Genomic DNA, 18,618 nt, shown 5'->3' with positions numbered 1-18,618 from the left:
CATGCATTCATCTATGTCTAGAGCTTGCATGCATATATTTAAAATAGTCCAAATCGAATAAAATAGTAGATCTGCTTAAAACATAACCATGATCATTAAAAATATCAAGATAGATCCAGTAATTCCAACCCAAATGAAAATACTCATGGGTTGGGATTTAAAATCCAAAATCAGAATAACATTCAACATCATTGTTAACAGTTTAGAAATCACATAAATTAATTAACAAAATGAAGGTAGAACTATAGGAAGCTTTCCCCACTCTAGCTTTCACTTCGACCCTGCTAAATCGTGCAAGACCCAAGGCTGATTGGTTATCCCTTTCCTTTCGTCTCTGCTCTCCTCTTAAGCTGCTACCTTCTCCCTTTTCTTTGAAATTTTTTTCACGAGTTTTTCTGGAGAGAAAACTGCTCTCTGAATACCCCTCTAAAATCCTCGTGCCCTTTTTCTTTTATCTTTCCTCTTTTATAGGGTAGGTCCCCTTCTCTTAGCACACACTTTTTTCCTTTTTTTAGGTGGATTTATCTGGTAAACATCCAGCTAGCTGAGAGTGACGAGGAGTGAGTGCTACGTCAACATTTTCCTGGAATTGCCGTGACATTTGTGTTGGCAACCCATCTAACCTTTTTCCATGACAATATTTTGCTTCCTTCATTTTCTCATTTTCTTTATCCTTCCTGCACCTTCTATATACAACAGCCAATTCTCTTATTCCCAACAGTGAAAGTAATATGAAATGACATTTAAGGCATAATCCAAGCGTTATTATGCAATGTTTTAAAAATAACCTAAAAATGCAAATATATCTACTTACGTACAGGCATTTAATCAAGCATAGAGGTTCGAAATATAACTCTTTTCAAGAGTTATCACTATCTTTGCTCTTATGCTTTACGAATTCTTAGTGTTAAAAATGTCAAGAAAATTTTTGATCGATATATCTCTCGAAGATGGACTAAAGATGCTAAAAACATGTATGGTGGTAATGTTGCTGATTTTTCACAACAGTATAATACGAAGGTTGAAGTTGTATTTCGTAATTGTATGATTCGATTTGCTTATAAAAAGTCAAGAAGATGAAAAACAAGACAACTTTTACAGAATATTTTATATCCAGACATGGAAGTGAGAAAGAATTGACGAAGTTATGTGTCTCTAAGAATCATGAGCTCAAAGAGAATGAGACAAATGCAAAAGCAGTCATTTGATCTAGTAAGTTATCTATATAATCAAGAATTTTAAATGCATTATTTTTTTCTTACATAAATGATAATTATTCTATTATTAATTTAAAAAACATGAAGAGTTCAATAAATTGATTCGTGTAGACTGTGACCTTGGTATCTTTCTTGGCTTGGCATCTTTCTTGCTCACAAAATACTTAATAGCAGAGTGATTCGTGTAGACTGTGACCTTGGTACCAACTAGATAAGAGCAAAATTTATCGAATACGAACACCACAACCAATAACTCCTTTTCCATGATGGTGTAGTTAAGTTGTGTATCCGTCAGGGTTCTGTCACATAATAGATTGCATGAAATACCTTGTCTTTCCTTTGCCCCAACACTACTCCCACAACATAATCGCTGGTGTCACACATGAGTTCGAAAGGCAGTGTCTATTCCGGAGCTATTACAATTGGTGCTACTACCAATTTTTCCTTCAATTCCTCAAATGCTACCAAATAATGTTCATCAAAATTGAAAGGTTTATTTTGCTCCAGCAAGGTGCACAAGGGTTTAGATATCTTCAAGAAATCCACAATGATTCTTTTATAAAATTTCGCATGACCTAAAAAACTTTTAATACCCTTGACACTGGTGGGAGGTGGCAAATTTTATATTACCTCAACTTTTGATTTGTCAACTTCAATCTATTCTTGTGATACTTTAAACCCTAGAACAATGCCTTCATGGGCTATGAAGTGGCATTTTTCCTAGTTCAAAAAAAGATTTGTTTCATTACAACGACACAAAACCAATTCTTGATTTTTTAAGCAATCCTCAAAATCATTGCCAAACACAGAGAAATCATTTACGAAGCCTTCAAGAAAGGTTTTCGCCATGTCTGAGAATATGACCATCATATAATGCTGAAAGGTTGCTGGGGCATTACATAACCCAAATGGCATCCGTCTAAATGCAAAAGTTCTATATAGGCATGTGAAGGTGGCCTTCTCTTAGCCACTACGAGTTATAGCAATCTGATTATACCCTGAATATCCATCCAAGAAAAAATAAAATTTCTTTCCAGCTAATCTGTCTAACATTTGATCAATAAACGATAAGGGAAAGTGGTCATTCCTAGTTGCCTTGTTCAGCTTGCGATAGTCCATGCATACTCTTCATCCCATGACAGTGCGAGTCAGAATGAGTGCATTGTTATCATTAGTCGCTACTGTTACACCTCCTTTCTCGGGTACACATTATACAGGGCTCACCCATGAGTTGTCTGAAATCCGGTAAATAATGCCAACATCAAGCCACTTAATAATCTTGTTCTTAAAAAATTCTTTCATGATGGGATTCAACCTTCTCTACTGTTCAATAGAATTGCTATGGCAATCCTTCAATAAAATTTTACGCACGCATAGAGCAGGGATGATTCCCTTGATGTCGATAGCTGTCCATCCTAATGCCTTCTTAGATCGCTGGAGAACTTCAAACAACTTGACCTCTTGCTCTGTTGTTAACTCCACAGAAATTACTACTAGCCTTAAGAACGTCTAACAACTTGACATCTTGCTTAGGTGTCAAATCCACAAAAATTAGTACCAGCAAAGTGTTGTTATCTCCCAAATATGCATATTTTAAATGTTGCGGCAAAGGTTTCAATTCCAATGTGAGAGGTTCCCCTATAGAAGGTTTAGGAGGATTAAAAGAGCAATTTGATAAATCTAAGTATTCAAAATTCTTCCCTAGTATATCCACAAGTTGCTTGGCTTCCATAAGTTCACCAATGTCTTAAAAATTACTGTGTCACTCTGCTCAAGTGAGTCTTCATCATTATCAGAATTGCTATGGAAAAATTTTGCAAACTCTTCCCTTATTGTTGTTTCTATCAACCCAATGACGTGGCATTCTTCATCCTCATCAGCACATTTCAAGGCATAAAATACATTGAAAGTAATATGCTGATCATTTAACCTCATAGCCAATTAGCCTTTCTACACATCAACTAAAGTCCTACCAGTATCAAGAAAAGGTCTTCCAAGAATAATTGGCATATCCTGGTCAGCTTCACATTCTAAATAAGGAAATTTATAGGAAAAATAAATTTATCTACTCTTACCAATACGTCTTCAATTTTACGTTCTGGATGTGCATAGGATCAATTAGTTAGTTGCAATGTAATTGTAGTAGGTCTTACTTTCTCAATTCCTAACTTTCTAAAAATAGACATAGGCATTTGATTTACACTTGCTCCTAAATCACATAATTCCTTACAAACATAATGATTTCCAATTGAAAATAAGATAGTAAAACTCCCTAGGTCCTTCAACTTTGGATATAATTTATTCATAAACATTATTGTGCACCCTTTAATAAGAGTAACAGTCTCAAATTCTCCTAAACCGTGCCTCTTTGACAATATATCTTTCATAAACTTCATATAATTGGGCACCTGCACCAAAGCTTCTACTAATAGTATGTTGATTTGGAGTTGTTTTAGGACATCTAAAAATCTTTTGAACTGGGCATCTTGTTTACAATTGTTGAATCACTGAGGAAAAGGTGGAGGTGACCACCCTTCAGGTTGCTAATATTGTTTTGCTATAGTTTTTTTGTTGGCAACACGATCTAATTCTACTGCAACAGTCTTCTGTTTAGCCTTTTCAGTGTCATTATGTTTTTCAGTTGATTTTGAATTCTTTCCATGGTTGAGTCTGGAGTTGTCCTCTTCTACAGTGGTGTCTTGAATAATATCATCCAACTGCGTCCCACTTCTAAGAGTGATGGCCTTGCACTGTTCCTTTCCTTGTGTTCTCGAATTCTCGGTATCACTTGGCAATGCTCCTTGTGGTCTCGAACTTAAAGTATTTGTTATCTACCACACTTGATTCTCAAGAGCTCTAACGAGACATAGCCTGGCTCTGAATTACAACATCATTCTTGGCCACATATTCTTTCGGCAAGGCTTTAATAGAGGTAGAAGATGATGCTTGACCCTGTTGAACATTTTACCTCGGCATAGGATGATTATAACCAGGCTGTGCACTATTAACATTCTCTCTCGTAACATTGTTTAAATTCCCTACACCTTGATTATTCCAACTAAAGTTCAGATGTTGCCTCTACCCGCAATAAACACACAATAGTTCGACTGATTTCATCTCCTAGACTGTAGTGGGCCTTTTCATTGTTTTGATTATATTAGCTAAAGAAGATACCTGGGCTGTCAACAAAATGATTGCATCAAGCTCAATGGTTCCAACAGCTTTCCTATCTATCCCAACTCCCGTGGTAGGATATTGACAATCAGTATTGGCAATCTTTTCCAAAATCTCATATGCTTTATTATAAGATTTATCCAACAAAATACCATTTGTAGAGGCATCGACTACCATTCTTGTATATGCATTCAACCAATTATAAATCTCTATATGAGTCCAGTACTGGAATCCATGCATCGGACATTTTTAAATTAATTCTTTAAATTTTTCCCAAGCTTCATATAGCATTTCATCCTTCGAATGCCTAAAAGATGTGATGTCATTTCTAAGCTTGGCATTCATACTTTTTAGATTATGCCGTAGCAAAAATTTCTAGCAAAGATCATTCCATGATGCCATTGTTCTCAACTGTAAAGCATTTAGCCACGCTCTTGCACAATATCTCAAAGAATATGGATATAATTTAAGCCACAAAGCATCGTTAAGAACACCCTATTGCCTAAATGAGTCACAAACTTCTAGAAAAAGTCTTAAATGCAGTTTTGGATCTTTAGTGAGTAATCCACCAAACTGTCCTGCTGTTTGCAACATCTGAAACATTACCGGTTTCAACTCGAATTTCTGAGCTTGTATGTGTGGTCTGTAACACCCCGAACCCGAGACCGACACCGGAGTCGAACACGAGGTGTTAACAGACTTTAAACCCCTTATAAAAAATATTTCCCAGACACTGCCAATCTGCATACTAGTCGCTTTAAAAATCATATCTTGAGTTTCACAACTTGAAAATCAGTTTCGTGATTTTTTCCTAAAACTAGACTCATATGCCCATCTACATATTTTTTTCTAGAATTTTTGGTCGGGCCAATTAGTACAGTTTATTAGTCACAGTCTCCCATGTTACAGGGATCGACTACCCTGACCTTTCCGCATTACGACTTGGATATCTCCTTGTACAGGGCTCCAATACTGATGCCGTTTGTTTCTATAGAAACTAGACTCAGAGAGGAATCTATACATATATGGTATGACTCCTAATTATCTCTGGTTAATTTATAATGAATTTCCAAAGTCGGAACAGGGAATCCAGAAACCGTTCTGGCCCTGTCTCACGAGAACCTGAATATCTCTTAAGATACTGTCCGTATGATTGTTTCGTTACTTTCCTATGAAAGTAGATTCATCAAGGTTTGTTTACATAATTTATTCACTATTTAATTTCATTCCTACTATTTTTAGTGATTTTCCAAATCTACATCACTGCTGCTGTCAGCATCTGCCTTTAAGGTAGACTTTACCTATTTCATGGTTTCCATGATTCAACTAGCCCTTTTTGCATAAATAGCACAATTTATGAAAGTGATTAACCATCCCCGTGGCCAATCCTTGTCAAGCATATCCACACCAAATGATTATAACATTATACTCAAACACATATAAGCCATTTTCGCATGGCTATCCAAAATTTATACAAGTCCAAAGGGTCCACGACCCACAACAAACGGGTAGTCCTATACATGCCATTTCGAAGTTCAACCAAAATTGTACCAAAAGGGGGGGGCTTTGATAGTGTGGGCTACTTTGACTTCAAGATCCCGAGTCCGATAGCTGGAGAACCAAATCTATAAAACAGAGGAGCAATGAAACGGAGTAAGCAATTTATGCTTAGTAAGTTTTGAGCAAGGAATTCCAGCACAACAAAAGTATAGCATTCATATAGCTAAACGGATAATTTCATATGCACAAATTTACGATATCGTACTTGCTTCACATTATCAACCCTTATGTACATACACAAAAGATCAACTCAGCCAAAGGCCGGTAGCTCGTTTATCAACTGAGCGAATACTTATTTGTAAGGGCTCAACTAAATTCAAGCACATACGAAACATACCTCAATGTTGGGATGTTTCGAGAGTATTAACTGGAATTTTACAGCAAGTTCATTCATTCCCAAATCACGTACCTTCGGAATTTAACCGGATATAGCTTCTCGTTCAAATGCCTTCGGGACATAGCCCGGTTATAGTAATTCGCACAAATGCCTTCGGGACTTAACCCGGATTTAGTAACTCGCACAAATGCCTTCGGGCTTAGCCCGGAATTAGATTCTCGCACAAATGCCTTCGGGCTTAGCCCGGAATTAGTATCTCGCACAAATGCCTTCGGGCTTAGCCCGGAATTAGTATCTCTTACAAATGCCTTCGGATCTTAGTCCGGATATTGTCACTTAGCACAAGCCTTCGGGACTTAGCCCGGACATCATTCAAATAACCATGCACATTTAACAATAAATCATGGCCCATTCGTATTTCATTTTCGTTAGCAAAACTCAAACACAAGACATTTATCATTCTTGCAAATTCGGCTCAATAGCCACACAAAGAGCATGATTTTAATTTGCTTAAAACATGATCTAATCACATCATAATTTAAGCTCTCTTACTCAAGAACTTACCTCGGGTGTTGTCGAACGATTCCGATAGCTATTCGACCACTTTTTCCTTCCCTTTATCGGATTTAGTTCCCCTTTGCTCTTGAGCTTAATTAAACAAATAAATTGATTTAATCATTTGAGCATCGAAAAGAGGAACACAAGGCACTTAGCCCATATTTATACATTAGACATTAAAGTCACATATGTACGGAATCATGAATCAAACTCAACATTTTAGCTAATTTTTCCCCCTTGGCCGAATATGCATGTCTATTTTGGGGCCGATTTCAACACTTAATACATTCTACAAGTATGGTCACTTGTATTGACTAAACACCCTTTTGTTTCAAGTTCAAAACTTGGCTAATACACACATATACACACTACTAAAGCATCCTCTCCCTTTCCATCAATTTAACACATGCATTGCTCATTAACATGCAAAAGTTATATTCGGCCTTAGCACACAACTTGCTAGCCGATTCTTCTCCATTTAGCAACCAATGCACATATGTGCTCACTCAAAAACGCTAAAAAGGAGGTTCAAGAATCATCAAGCCACCATCACATGCATCATTAACAAGCTTCATATTTAGCATGCAATGGCATTAACACAAACTCCACCTAGGCCGAATCTTAACTCATCCTCATGCCTCATCACCACAACATCAAACATCAACCAAGAATGATGCATCCATGGCCGAGTGTCATTTCCATCACATAGCAAGATTTAGACCATGGGCTAGGTAGAACTCAAGCTAACAACTAAAACATGCATGCATCTCATGGAACATCATCAAACATACCTTAGCCTAGCTACATGCATGGCCGAACCTCTTCAACCTTTCTTCTTCCTTCCTCCTTAAAATTTTTGGCCAAGGATGAACCAAAGGATGAGCATTTTTTTTTCTTTGTTTTTTTCTTTCTAGTTTCGGCTAAATGAAGATGAGAAAGGATGAACAAAAATTTTCTCCTTTCTTTTCTTTAGCTCACGGCAATGGGGGGGGGAACAACTACACGCATTTTTTTTTTGTATTCATCATACTCCTTTTCATTATTTTATGCCCATGCCCCTTATTTTATTTTTTTCCTACATACCTCACTAGGCCAACATGTTCCCAACATGTTTCCACCCATAGCATGGCCAACCACTAGCTCAAATTTTGGGTAATTTGACATGCAAACCCATCATTTTCACAACATGCATTAATAGACCATTTTAAATTAGCCTATCATATTTTCACCATGTCTCATATCAATCCCTATTTAATAATTTCTCATGCAATTGGCAAAATTGGAGAATGAAACTTCCACATACTCATGTACACACATAATAAGCATAGAATATGGAAATCAATTATTTTTATGACTCGGTTTTGTGGTCCCGAAACCACTTCCCGACTAGGGTCAATTTTGGGCTGTCACAACTCTCCCCCACTTAAGAAATTTTCGTCCCCGAAATCTTACCGGTAAATAGGTTTGGGTATCGTTCTTTCATCGAGCTCTCGATTTCCCAAGTAGCTTCCTCGATCCCGTGTTTAAGCCATAACACCTTCACTAATGGAACCCTTTTGTTTCGCAACTCCTTCACTTCACGAGCTAGGATATGCATCGGCTCTTCTTCATAACTCATATCGGCTTGAATTTCAACCTCTGATGGGCTAATTATGTGCGATGGATCAGATCGATAGCGTCGAAGCATCGAAACATGAAAGACGTCGTGAATCTTTTCAAGCTCAGGGGGCAAAATCAATCTATACGCAACCGGACCAACTCGTTCGGAGATTTCGTACGGCCCAATTAATCTCGGGCTCAACTTGCCCTTACGGCCAAACCTGAGTACCTTTTTCCAAGGCGAAACTTTAAGGAACACTTTATCTCCCACCTGATATTCAATGTCCTTTCGTTTCAAATCCGCATACGATTTTTGACGATCTGTGGCTGCTTTATGACTTTCACGGATTACCTTTACTTTCTGTTCAGCATCCTTAATCAAATCAACTCCGAAAATTTTACTTTCACCGAGCTCGGTCCAAAACAACGGTGTACGGCATTTACGACCGTACAAAGCCTCGTAAGGTGCCATCTTAATACTTGATTGAAAACTATTATTGTAAGCGAATTCAATTAAAGGTAAATACCGTTCCCATGAACCACTGAACTCGAGGATACAACATCTCAACATATCCTCAAGTATCTGAATTATCCGCTCAGATTGACCATCGGTTTGGGGATGAAAAGCAGTGCTAAAATGCAGCTTGGTACCCAAAGCTTATTGCAATTTCCTCCAAAATCGCAAGGTGAATCTCGGATCTCTATCCGACACGATAGAAATAGGTACCCCGTGTAATCTCACAGTCTGAGAAACGTACAATTCAACTAGTCTATCCAATGAAAAATCCATACACACGGGGATAAAGTGAGCCGACTTAGTCAGTCTATCAACAACAACCCAAATCGCATCCTTCTTACTTGTTGACAATGGCAGTCCGGACACAAAGTCCATTGTGACTCGATCCCATTTCCACTCGGGTATCATGATCGGCTGAAGTAATCCTGAAGGCACTTGATGTTCCGCTTTCACTTGTTGACATATTAAACATCTCGAAACAAAGTCGGAGATGTCTCGTTTCATACCATGCCACCAAAACCAACGTTTCAAATCGTTGTACATTTTCGTACTCCCCGGGTGACTTGACATTCGGCTACAATGGGCTTCGTTCAGAATCATCGAAATGAGTTCCGAACTCCTTGGAATACACAAACGACTTCTGAACCTCAAACAATCATCATCATCAATTTGAAACTCCGATTCCTTGTTCGGAGCACACTCAGCCCGTTTTGCAACCAATTCATCATCAACTTTCTGGGCTTCACGAATTTGATGAATCAATAATGGTTTGGCTTTTAATTCAGCTATTAACACATTGTCGGGTAGAACAGACAAGTGCACATTCATCGCTCGTAAAGCAAACAATGATTTCCGGCTTAAGGCGTCTGCAACCATATTTGCCTTTCCCGGGTGGTAATCAATGACAAGCTCGTAATCTTTCAACAACTCAAGCCAACGTCTTTGTCGCAGATTTAAGTCTCTTTGAGTCATCAAATTTTTGAGACTTTTGTGATCCGAAAATACATGGCACTTCTCACCAAATAAGTAATGTCGCCATATTTTTAAAGCAAATACGATGGCAGCTAGTTCAAGATCATGGGTCGGATAATTTTTCTCATGTGGCTTTAATTGTCTCGACGCATAGGCCACCACTCGACCTTCTTGCATCAATACGCAACCCAACCCAAGTAGGGATGCGTCACTATAAATGACAAACTCTTTGCCTGATTCGGGTTGCAATAAAATTGGAGCTTCAGTCAAATAAGTTTTTAGTTGATCAAAACTTTTCTGACATTTCTCCGTCCATTCGAACTTAACATCCTTTTGAAGTAGCTTTGTCATTGGTGTGGCTATCATCGAGAAACCTTTGACAAATCGTCGGTAATAACCGGCGAGTCCCAGGAAGCTCCGAACTTCGGTAATATTTCTTGGAGGCTTCCAGTTAAGTATGGCTGAAATTTTGCTCGGGTCAGCTCGAATACCCGATGCGGATACCACATGACCCAAGAAGCTAACCTCTCTTAACCAGAACTCACACTTACTGAACTTAGCATATAACTGCTTATCCCGTAAAATTTGCAACACTAGCCTCAGATGCTCAGCATGTTCAGTCTCATCTCTTGAATAGACCAAGATGTCATCAATGAACACAACTACGAACCGATCCAAATATGGTCCGAAGATCCGATTCATCAAATCTATAAATACCGCAGGGGCATTTGTGAGCCCAAACGGCATCACTAAGAACTCGTAGTGACCATATCCCGTTCTGAAAGCAGTTTTGGGTATGTCCGAATCTCGAATTCGCAACTGATAATAGCCCGATCTCAAATCTATTTTTGAGAACATTGAGGCTCCCTTCATTGGTCGAACAAATCATCGATACGCGGTAACGGATATTTGTTCTTTATCGTCACTTTATTCAGTTGACGATAGTCAATGCACAACCTCATGGTTCCGTCCTTCTTTTTCACGAACAATACTGGTGCACCCCAAGGTGAGAAACTTGGTCGAGCAAAACCTCTATCCGTCAATTCTTGCAACTGAGCTTTCAACTCTTTTAACTCGGTTAGTTCCATACGATACGGAGCTATCGAAATCGGCGTAGTCCCAGGTACAAGCTCAATACCAAACTCTACCTCCCGAACAGGTGGTAAACCCGGTAATCCTTCAGGAAAAACATCCGGGTATTCACAAACCACCGGCACAGATTCGGGTTTCTTGTCTAATTCTTTGTCATCCAGTACATACGCAAGGTATGCTTCGCACCCTTTTCTTACATATTTCTGGGACAACATTGCTGATATTACAGCTGGCATCCCCTCCAAGTCCGTAGACTCAACTCGGATTACTTCGTTATTTGCGCACCTCAAATCAATAGTCTTGCTTTTGCAATTCACAACCGCATCATGCGCGGTCAACCAATCCAAACCAAGAATAACATCAAATTCATCAAACGGCAAAAGCATCAAGTCCGCCGGAAAACAGGAACCTCGAATTTCTAGGGGACATTTCTTACACACTTTGTCGACAAGCACGTAACGACCCAAGGGATTTGACACCCGAATTACGAACTCAGTAGACTCAATAGGTAAAGTCTTACTGGATGCTAAGGTTTCACATATGTAAGAATGAGTAGAACCGGGTTCAATCAAAGCAATTACATTAGTATCAAAGAGAGTAAAAGTACCGGTAATAACATCAGGCGAAGAAGCATCCTCGCGGGCACGTATAGCATAAGCTCTAGCAGGCGCACGAGCCTCGGATCTGGTCGTAACATCTCTAGATCCTCTCTGACCACCACTAGCATTGCCCGTATTTCCAGATGGTCTACCTCGAGCAGTGGTAGCACCCGGTTTCCCACTCTGATTTTCATTCTGTTCAAACAACCTCGGGCAATCTTTAATGAAGTGGTCAACTGATCCGCACTTGTAACAGGAGCGGTCAGGGAATCTACAACTCCCGAATGCCATTTACCGCAATATCGACATTTCGTTCTATCTCGACGTTCATTCCCAACACTGGTGACCAAAGTGCCTCGTGTACCCACAGGGGGTCGATCACGATCTCGTCTAAAAAGACCCGAAGTGCCTCTAAACTGGCCCGCATCATCTCGAAATTTCTTCGATGCCTGTTGAAGAGACTTTCCCGAAGATCTTTTACGAAACTCTCCAGTTCCCACATCAACTTTTTGTTTTTCTTTTCTAAGCTCTTCGGCTTTACAAGCTCGCTCGACCAGTACTACAAACTCTCGTATTTCAAGAACGCCAACGAACATTTTTATATCTTCATTCAGCCCATCCTCGAAGCGTTTACACATGATAGCCTCGGACGAAACACATTCCCGAGCGTATCTACTAAGTCTAACAAATTTTCGCTCGTAATCAGTAACTGACATGGAACCTTGCTTAAGCTCAAGAAATTTCTTCCGTTTTTGATCAACAAATCTCTGACTGATATACTTTTTCCGAAACTCAGTTTGGAAAAACTCCCAAGTTACTTGCTCTCGGGGCACAACAGAAGTCAGAGTACTCCACCAATAATAGGCAGAATCACGTAGCAAGGAGATAGTACACTTTAGGCATTCATCGGGTGTACAAGATAGCTCATCGAGTACCCGGATAGTGTTGTCCAACCAAAATTCAGCTTGCTCGGCATCGTCGCTATCCGTAGCTTTAAATTCAGTAGCCCCATGTTTTCGGATTCTGTCAACTGGGGGCTTATTTGACCTTATTTGGTCAGTTACCGGAGGTATTGTAGGTGCGGGGGTGGTATTAGTTGGGAATGGAGGTTGTGGGACAGCTGTATTAGTTCGAATGTATTGGTTGAACCAATCATTCATCACGCTATAGAAAGCTTGTCTAGCTTCATCATTCGGGTTACTAGCATTAGGTTGAGAGTTCGCCGGCGCTATCCCTTGTGCGGGAGCAGGCGCTACACTCTCAAGATCATCAGCTACCTCTCGGTTGGGATCGGGATCCATTACTATAAATAAACACATTTACAATTGTCAGAAATCACCACACTATCAAGTAATCACATAAAATGGCATGTATAGCTAGACCCAACGCATTACGGTAGTCCTAGAATCGACTAAACCGTAGCTCTGATACCAATCAAATGTAACACCCCGAACCCGAGACCGACACCGGAGTCGAACACGAGGTGTTAACAGACTTTAAACCCCTTATAAAAAATATTTCCCAGACACTGCCAATCTGCGTACTAGTCGCTTTAAAAATCATATCTTGAGTTTCACAACTCGAAAATCAGTTTCGTGATTTTTCCCTGAAACTAGACTCATATGCCCATCTACATATTTTTTTCTAGAATTTTTGGTCGGGCCAATTAGTACAGTTTATTAGTCAAAGTCTCCCATGTTACAGGGATCGACTACCCTGATCTTTGCGCATTACGACTTGGATATCTCCTTGTACAGGGCTCCAATACTGATGCCATTTGTTTCTATAGAAACAAGACTCAGAGAGGAATCTATAAATATATGGTATGACTCGTAATTATCTCTGGTTAATTTATAATGAATTTTCAAATTCGGAACAGGGAATCCAGAAACCGTTCTGGCCCTGTCTCACGAGAACCTGAATATCTCTTAAGATACTGTCCGTATGATTGTTTCGTTACTTTCCTATGAAAGTAGATTCATCAAGGTTTGTTTACATAATTTATTCACTATTTAATTCCATTCCTACTATTTTTAGTGATTTTCCAAATCTACATCACTGCTGCTGTCAGCATCTGCCATTAAGGTAGACTTTACCTATTTCATGGTTTCCATGATTCAACTAGCCCTTTTTGCATAAATAGCACAATTTATGAAAGTGATTAACCATCCCCGTGGCCAATCCTTGTCAAGCATATCCACACCAAATGATTATAACATTATACTCAAACACATATAAGCCATTTTCGCATGGCTATCCAAAATTTATACAAGTCCAATGGGTCCACGACCCACAACAAACGGGTAGTCCTATACATGCCATTTCGAAGTTCAACCAAAATTGTACCAAAAGGGGGGGCTTTGATAGTGTGGGCGACTTTGACTTCAAGATCCCGAGTCCGATAGCTGGAGAACCAAATCTATAAAACAGAGGAGCAATGAAACGGAGTAAGCAATTTATGATTAGTAAGTTTTGAGCAAGGAATTCCAGCACAACAAAAGTATAGCATTCATATAGCTAAACGGATAATTTCATATGCACAAATTTACGATATCGTACTTGCTTCACATCATCAACCCTTATGTACATACACAAAAGATCAACTCAGCCAAAGACCGGTAGCTCGTTTATCAACTGAGCGAATACTTATTTGTAAGGGCTCAACTAAATTCAAGCACATACGAAACATACCTCAATGTTGGGATGTTTCGAGAGTATTAACTGGAATTTTACAGCAAGTTCATTCATTCCCAAATCACGTACCTTCAGAATTTAACCGGATATAGCTCCTCGTTCAAATGCCTTCGGGACATAGCCCGGTTATAGTAATTCGCACAAATGCCTTCGGGACTTAGCCCGGATTTAGTAACTCGCACAAATGCCTTCGGGCTTAGCCCGGAATTAGATTCTCGCACAAATGCCTTCGGATCTTAGTCCGGATATTGTCACTTAGCACAAGCCTTCGGGACTTAGCCCGGACATCATTCAAATAACCATGCACATTTAACAATAAATCATGGCCCATTCGTATTTCATTTTCGTTAGCAAAACTCAAACACAAGACATTTATCATTCTTGCAAATTCGGCTCAATAGCCACACAAAGAGCATGATTTTAATTTGCTTAAAACATGATCTAATCACATCATAATTTAAGCTCTCTTACTCAAGAACTTACCTCGGGTGTTGTCGAACGATTCCGATAGCTATTCGACCACTTTTTCCTTCCCTTTATCGGATTTAGTTCCCCTTTGCTCTTGAGCTTAATTAAACAAATAAATTGATTTAATCATTTGAGCATCGAAAAGAGGAACACAAGGCACTTAGCCCATATTTATACATTAGACATTAAAGTCACATATGTACGGAATCATGAATCAAACTCAACATTTTAGCTAATTTTTCCCCCTTGGCCGAATATGCATGTCTATTTTGGGGCCGATTTCAACACTTAATACATTCTACAAGTATGGTCACTTGTATTGACTAAACACCCTTTTGTTTCAAGTTCAAAACTTGGCTAATACACACATATACACACTAGTAAAACATCCTCTCCCTTTCCATCAATTTAACACATGCATTGCTCATTAACATGCAAAAGTTATATTCGGCCTTAGCACACAACTTGCTAGCCGATTCTTCTCCATTTAGCAACCAATGCACATATGTGCTCACTCAAAAATGCTAAAAAGGAGGTTCAAGAATCATCAAGCCACCATCACATGCATCATTAACAAGCTTCATATTTAGCATGCAATGGCATTAACACAAACTCCACCTAGGCCGAATCTTAACTCATCCTCATGCCTCATCACCACAACATCAAACATCAACCAAGAATGATGCATCCATGGCCGAGTGTCATTTCCATCACATAGCAAGATTTAGACCATGGGCTAGGTAGAACTCAAGCTAACAACTAAAACATGCATGCATCTCATGGAACATCATCAAACATACCTTAGCCTAGCTACATGCATGGCCGAACCTCTTCAACCTTTCTTCTTCCTTCCTCCTTAAAATTTTTGGCCACGGATGAACCAAAGGATGAGCATTTTTTTTCTTTGTTTTTTTCTTTCTAGTTTCGGCTAAATGAAGATGAGAAAGGATGAACAAAAATTTTCTCCTTTCTTTTCTTTAGCTCACGGCAATGGGGGGGGAAACAACTACACGAATTTTTTTTTTGTATTCATCATACTCCTTTTCATTATTTTATGCCCATGCCCCTTATTTTATTTTTTTCCTACATACCTCACTAGGCCAACATGTTCCCAACATGTTTCCACCCATAGCATGGCCAACCACTAGCTCAAATTTTGGGTAATTTGACATGCAAACCCATCATTTTCACAACATGCATTAATAGACCATTTTAAATTAGCCTATCATATTTTCACCATGTCTCATATCAATCCCTATTTAATAATTTCTCATGCAATTGGCAAAATTGGAGAATGAAACTTCCACATACTCATGTACACACATAATAAGCATAGAATATGGAAATCAATTATTTTTATGACTCGGTTTTGTGGTCCCGAAACCACTTCCCGACTAGGGTCAATTTTGGGCTGTCACATGGTCTTACTATCTCTATATTCAGGTCATCTAAAATTGGAACTACATGCTCTTAAATTGGTCTATCTTGATCGTCTATTGCACAATGAATAGGAGGATCAGCATCTCAACCATTTGGATTCAATGGATCATTCAGACTAGGATCATTCCTTTCCTTAGCCATATTACATAATTCCCTTCTTATCCTTCATAAAGTTCTCCCAATCTTTGGGGCAAAAGGATACTCTTCGTTAGCAGGAAGGCCTCTTCTCATACACTGATGGCAAAATTGTAGAAATTAAATTCAACTATGTTAGCTAAAACTAAGTAAACAAAAGAAAATAACAAAACCAAATTTCACCAATTGCCAATCCCCTGTAACGACACCAAAAACTTGTCGCGTGTGAAATGGTACGTGAATTGTGCAAGTATACACATTGGATCAAGTAATAAAGTGATAAGTGAGATCGTCTCCACAAAGATCGATTAGGTATAAAATGTCCAAGTTATTATAATGAAGTATGATTAATGTTATGACAGAAATAATGATAAGAATGCAACGGTAATTTGAATGAATAATGATGTGTGCAATATGTGTAACTGATAAATAATGGAAAATGCTATGACAAGACAAAAGCAAGAATACAATGGAAAATTTGAGAATAATTACTTGAATAATAGGCAAACGAACAAGTAAACAACTAAAAATGTTATGGCGAAGATACTATAGAAAATGATAGAGGGTCTACGATGTTGATTTGGAAGGTCGGGATTACTAATAATCTGCCCTTACTGATAATAATGCCTCAGCAAAACCATACTCAATCTATTGCTCATAAGAGTTCTAAAATGGTCTGCTTCTTTCGAGAATGAGATTTCAAGTTGCCTTGCTTTAAGTGATATATGTCTATAGGCATTTAGCACGGTACCCTGCACTGTTTTGTTTTCTTTCCGTATGAACGATACTCTATGTCTAGAGGCTGCTACAAGTATTCTATCGGACACTTGCTCATATCATTCCAGATCAATCTCATTATCCTAACCTTTGTTAGAATTAGATTAATTTAATGAGCATGCTATATGTCCATCTATGTCTAGAGTTTGCAAACTTGCAATTTTGTAAAAGACCATTGAATTAAACAGTGTATTACAGTAGATCTATGCTTCAGTCATTAAAGAAAATAAGTGTTTCATAAAGTAATCCAACCCTATAAGATTTAGCTCATGGGTTGGCAATTAAAATATAAATCCAAAGTATCATTCAACATCATTTTCATCAAATCAATTCACAAAGAGTAATCAAGAAATAACAGAAAAACTTCAGGAAGATAGCTTTTGCTTATCCAACCCACACTCCAAGAATGCAGTGTCCTGAGGTGGCTGAGAGGGATTGCCTTCGTCTTCCTCTTCCTGTCTTTACTTAACAACTACCCTCTATTTTTTTCCTAAGGATCTCCCTTTTTTTCTCTTTTGTTTTTTTTTCGCCCCTCTTTTTCAGGTAGATATATCTGGTATAAGTTCAACTGGGCCTAAGACCAATACACTTTGAGTGCTGATTGGACATCTTTCCGACATTGTCATGGGATTCGTGTTGACAAAATGTCCAACCCTTTGCCCCGACAAACCTTCAGTCTACTTCTTGTTCCTCATCCTGCATCTACCAATCCACCACCACACATAACCCTTCCACAAGCAATTAAAAATAACTAACATTTAAGTACCGTCCTAGCTATTAATGTAAAGCTAAAACAAGAAAAATACTAATTGAATGTCCTAAAATGCTACTAAATGTACCTAAGTGTAGAAAATTAGCTAGATCTAAAGGCATGAAATATAACTCTTTTCAAGAGTTATCAGTTATCCGAAAATTTGAATAAGAAAAGGCAAAACTATGTCGTTTGATAAATGTTTACCTTTTCTAAAGTTAAAAGTCAAAACCATTAAGTTAAAAAGGCAAAACTACATTGTTTTGATAAAAGTTTACTCATTAAATCAAAAGGAAACCATTATATTGTTTATGCAGTTAAATAATCTTGTACTTCATCTATTAGTTAAATAATCGATCCATATAAACGAAACATTGAGTATAAATAATAGGATTTGTTAACTTGACTCGACTTGACTCAAAATTTTTTGACTTGATTCAAAAAAAAATCAAATTGAGTTCGGTTGCTAAAATTGGATTCGTCAGCTTGACTAACTCAATTTTTTTACTTGATTCAACTTGACTCGATTGAATACTCACCCCTAGTCTACGCTAAACCTTTAAAATGACATCAGATTACTAGTCTAAGCTAAATCTGTGCCACGTGTATCTTCGAGTCCGCAACAAATCTTGGATCTCAGAATCATTAGGAAATAACATGTAACCATTTGTATGAGACTTTAACTAAGTTCATGGGGATGCTTCCATTTTGTAATCTCATTGACCTTC

The 18,618-nt window shown here is 38.4% G+C and overlaps 1 non-coding gene across 1 annotated transcript; it reads left to right on the top strand.

Annotated features, from left to right (window-relative positions):
- The first annotated feature begins 4,620 nt into the window (after window positions 1–4,620).
- Window positions 4,621–4,727, top strand: LOC121213168 (small nucleolar RNA R71). The gene has a single exon (XR_005908538.1). It is a non-coding gene; the product is annotated as a small nucleolar RNA R71 (small nucleolar RNA).
- Window positions 4,728–18,618: the final 13,891 nt, after the last annotated feature.

Source organism: Gossypium hirsutum, chromosome A13 (genome assembly GCF_007990345.1).
Source record: "Gossypium hirsutum isolate 1008001.06 chromosome A13, Gossypium_hirsutum_v2.1, whole genome shotgun sequence".
Taxonomy (NCBI): domain Eukaryota; kingdom Viridiplantae; phylum Streptophyta; class Magnoliopsida; order Malvales; family Malvaceae; genus Gossypium; species Gossypium hirsutum.
The sequence above is the reverse complement of the archived record's forward strand: the minus strand, read 5'-3'. Positions and strand labels throughout refer to the sequence as shown.